This window comes from Mus pahari, chromosome 9 (genome assembly GCF_900095145.1).
Source record: "Mus pahari chromosome 9, PAHARI_EIJ_v1.1, whole genome shotgun sequence".
NCBI classification, from domain to species: domain Eukaryota; kingdom Metazoa; phylum Chordata; class Mammalia; order Rodentia; family Muridae; genus Mus; species Mus pahari.
Window position 1 is genome coordinate 87,325,287 of NC_034598.1, and position 5,076 is coordinate 87,330,362.

The window sequence follows — 5,076 nt, forward strand, 5'->3', positions numbered from 1 at the left end:
CCTTGAGGGATTTTTGTGCTTCCTCTTTAAGGGCTTCTACTTGTTTAGCATTGTTCTCCTGTATTTCTTTGAGTGAGTTATTAATGTCCTTCTTCAAATCTTCTACCACCATCATGAGATATGATTTTTAAATCCACATCTTGCTTTTCGGGTGTGTTGGGGTATCCAGGACTCACTGTGGTGGGCATACTGGGCTCTGATGGTAACCAGTGTTCTTGGTTTCTGTTAGTAAGATTCTTACGTTTGCCTTTCGCCATCTGGAAATCTTTGATGTTAATGTTCAAGCTGTCTCTGGCTGGAGCTTGTTCCTCCTGTGATTCTGTTGGAGTCTGCCAGCACTCCTGGGAATCCAACTCTCCCCTGTGTCCCCATTGTCAGAGCACTCTCTGCAGGCAAGCTCTCCTCTCTCAAGGCAGGTGTCCAGCAGTCTGGAGCTCTGATCCTCCTTCTGAGTCCTGGGGTCAGAGCCTTCCCTGTAGGCCAACTCTCCTCCCGTGATCCTGAGGACCTGCGGTGTGGAGGGTCCTCCAGAGTGCTCTGCTGCCTCCGCTGGGGTTACAAAGAGATATGGCAGGGGTGGCCCCGACAGGACCAGAACCCCACCTCTGAGCAGGTGGTGTTCCTTTGTCCCTGTTCCTGGTGGCACAAGCCCCACCTGGATTCTCTGGAGTTGATTGTGTTCCACTCACCTGTGATCCCGAGGACCTGTGGTGTGGAGATTCCTCCAGAGTGCTCAGCTGCCTCCGCAGTGATCCTAAAATCGCGTGGGCAGTCCTCTAGGGACCGTGGGGGTGTCCGCCAACTCCGCACCCTAGGTGACCCGGTGCTGGCGCAGACCAGAAGGGACTTGTGCCCCTGGTCAGGCTGCTTCTCTGCTTCCCTAATGCTGTCTCAGGTCCCATGTGCGATTGGATTGGAGCAGAAGTTGTGTTCCACTCACCAGTGATTCTAAGATCGCTTGGGCAGTCCACTTGGGCAGTCTGCTAGGGACCTTGGGGATGTCCACCGACTCCGTGCCCTAGGTGATCTGGTACGAGTGCAGACCGGAAGGGACTTACACTATAATTCTTCATAACCCAGAGAGAATAGTAGTACCCATGGCTGTATGGGAGATACTTGGATTACAACTCTGTGACCTTTGTCTTATAGTGAGCAGAATATTCATGTAAGATAATGTTAAGGGGATATGAATGAGCCAAGGAATCTCTTAATCTCAAAATGCTTGTGTATATCTAAGTAACATTAAAGAAGGCCTCTCCTGGCATCCAACATTGACAATCCATAAATTTGTAGATTAGGGCTCATAACTCTTTAGTGTAACTAGATTATATAAATAGTTCCTGTCTAGAGGAACTTAGCTTCCCCCTAGAACTCATTGATTATACACTTTTAAAACAATTACTATGTGTACCAAGAATGTATTAGATGCCTGGGTTAGAAAGATGGACAGCACACTACACTGAGGAATTACAGGCTACTAGAGAGAGATGTGCTTATGTCACAGAACAATATGATAAATGTTGGTAGCAGAGGAGAACCCACTTAAATTGGTTGAGAGGAAGGCCAAGGAAGCCCCTATAAAAATGCTGACCCTACACTATGTCTAGAAGGATGATAAGAGGAAATGAGTTAAGAACCTGGCCCCACTGGGGTGGGTTAGTGAGACAGAACATAAATTGTACAAAAAAACTTCCTTAGATTGCTATAGAGTAATTAACAACCCAAAATGAAGCAGACATGTCATCAAACTATCATTATTTGAAGCTTCCTATCAATTGTCTGAGATATCGGAAGATAAATCAGATGAATGAGAAGCAAAGGAAGAGAGGAAGCCCTGTCTAGAGACGTGGCAGATCAGGAATCTGTGCCCAAGAATCAGGTAAAGATGCTGAAGAAGCCAGGCCAGTCAGTACTGCTTCTGAAAGGGAAGGGGCAGAGAGTGATCTTAGTGTGTGGCCCAGTGTGAGCTGCAGCCTCTCAATAGGGGAAATAGATGGTCAGGAGCCCTGACTTAAGGGACACAACTACGGTGAGAACCACAGGGAGGCAGAGAGGAGGAAGGAGTAAAAATTCAAAACAGCTTTCCTTTCTCTCTGATATTGGCAAAATGAATGGGAAGCCAGAGCTGAGGAATCTCAGATGATGAATTCTATGGAAATGTACCCCAAGATTGCTTCCCAAGCCCCATGCTATTTATATTATAATATATAATAACACATCTCTGGTGATGGCTTCAGGGAGTCCTCTTCTATCTGGGTGAAGCCAAAATAGACAATATTGCAAACCACCAAGAACAATGCATTTGAAAATATTAAATCCGAAAAACTGTGTCCTCTAACCATAGAACACTAAACTAGAAGTTAATAAAAGAAAGAAACCCGAAGCTCCCTTAAGTTGGAAATTAAACATTAGACCTTGATACCATCTATTAGTAGAAAAAAATATTTCCAATTATGGTGGTACACATGTGCAGTCCCGGTGTGGGGAGGCCATCACAGGAGACATGTACACAGTGAGCTTGGGCTACGTAGGAATACTGTTTTCAGAAAAACAATTTGATGGAAAAATGAAAATACTAGATCAAAATTTATGAGATACAGCTAAGATGTTTACATGAATTTCCAAAACAGCCAAAAATCATAATGCAAAACAATTTTAAAGTAGACAAAAGTGATTTGGGTCAAAGCTTTTACTAAAGGTGAAATGTCATTCATCAAGAAAAATTAATTTTATACTTATAAAATTATGTACATACACAGTGAGGGAGGGAGGGAGGGAAGGAGAGAAAGAGAGAGACTGACAGACAGAGAGACAGAGAGAGAGATAGAGACCAAGAAAACTAATATTTACCAATGGCAAATAACCATTGAAAAACATCTTCAGTGTCATAAATCACTAGGAAATTCAGATTAAATACACAATGGCATATAACTTTATGTTGTGAGAATTGGTAAAATGAATCCAACAGTCCCAAGCACTGGTAAATATATGCATAGCAACCACAATTCTCATGTGTTCCAGATAGAAAGGCAAATAGAAAACTACACTGGGAAACACTGTGAAGCTTCTAATGAAGTTAAACATATTTACTGAAGGACTTAGAAATTCTTACTTGTGGGTGTTTACTTAGGAGAAATGAAGGCATATGTGCACATGAAAACGTGTCCATGAATATTTATATCAACTTTGTTCATAATCATGATTAATTAGCCCAGATGCCCTTCAACTGGTGAATAAAGTAGTCTATACTATGGGTTACTCTTTAGCAATTAAACAGGAAAAACAAAGGCAAGTATAAGCAACTTGAAACTTTCTGTGTTTACTATGTTTTACCTCCCATAGCTACAGAGATGGAGAAGCTGAATGTCAGAATAGACACTCATCCTCCTTGCAAGCTTAATTTACAATATTGTTCTTATAGCATGCCTGACACCACTTAAGGTCAGTGTATTTACTGGAAAGAATGGGATCCTGTCCATTGGACTAGGAATGTATGTGAAGGCTCTGATGAAGCTCCAGGCATTTAATCCCAAATTCAGATACCTTTGTCAGTGGAAGCAACCTCCTAAACTGCTACTGGAAGCATTCTCCCCCCCCCCCCAATAGAAACAGATGCCCCAGAGGGAGGTCTCTATTAATACCTGGTCGCACTCTTTCCCCATCTTTAGAGAAGGGAAAATGACTTTTTGTCTAAGAAAGTTGTAATTGCCTCCCTTGAGATAATTTCTAAGTAAGATAATGCCTCTAGACTCTGCACCTAATTGTGTCTATGCCTGTAATGAGAGTTGAGTCCTTCCTTACAAGTTCCTAAAATCAGGGTATCACGTGTAACCCATAAGGAGGCACACTTCAAATGAACTAATTAGATTATCTCATTCATAAAGTTAGAAGTCAGGAAAGTGTGTAAGGAAGGATATTCATAATATGGGTTAATGTTAGTAGGAACATAACTGCATCAGTTTAAATGTGTTGAAGTGAGACTACAAAGTAGATTGTGTACTTCCTGTACCTGGGGCAGGTAGAAAGGGCACCTGTAGGTAGTTTAGTAAACTGACTGAAACATAAAACAAACTGTAGAATGCAGAGAATATTCTAGGATTGCCACAATTGTGTTGGTTTGATAGGAAAAGTAATTCAAAGGTTTGGGGAGTTTGGAGAGCTAGGCTATACTTGCCACAAATGAAACTTTCAGGCTGGAAGAATCCAAAACACATACTTCTGACTGACACCAGGAAACAACTTTATGTAGAGAGCCCCACATCCTTGAAGGGTTTGGTGATTGCTCTCCCCTGCAGACTAGACACGACAGTAGGCTGTGTGGTAACTGACTTGGAAGACCTAAATGTGATGGTAGTAATTAGACCCATGGGTGGCAGTGACAATCATGGTGTCACTCAATCACCAGTGGTAAGGTGGGTAAGGTTACCATGACAAGGTGGATGTGGCTAGCGTAGCAGGCAGCAGAGACAAAGACAAAGCAGCAATCAGAATGGTCTGGCTTACATAGACCTATGGTGTTGGGTAGCTGTATGCTGTTCCTAAAAGCGAAATAGATAAACGTTCAACTCAGTTAGCACTTTGTGTAAGCAAACGAAGTCCTGGCCAAGTAAAGAGAAGTTTAATTTCAGTCATAAAAACAGAATTGCAGCCTACCAATCAGATTTTAGATCGTTTATAGATCTGGAACACCTTTAAAATAATTGAAGGTCTTTCGCCGGTGGTGTTGTATAACTAAATACTTATACTAAATAACTAAAACTTAGAGAGAAGGTTCTGGATGTAGTGCAGTTGGTAGAGTACTTGCTAGCATGCACGAAGCCCCAGGTTTGATCCCCAGATCCACACTAACAGGGCAGGATGGTACAAGACTGTAATCCCAACACTCAGGAGATGGATGTAGGAGGATCAGAAGTTTAAAGCCAGCCTAAGATACAAAGAACCCTTTTCAATAGATGGATGGAGGGATGGATGGATGGTTAGATAGAGAGAAAGAAAGAAAGAAAGAAAGAAAGAAAGAAAGAAAGAAAGAAAGATAGATAGATAGATAGATTGGTAGATAGATAGATAGATAGATAG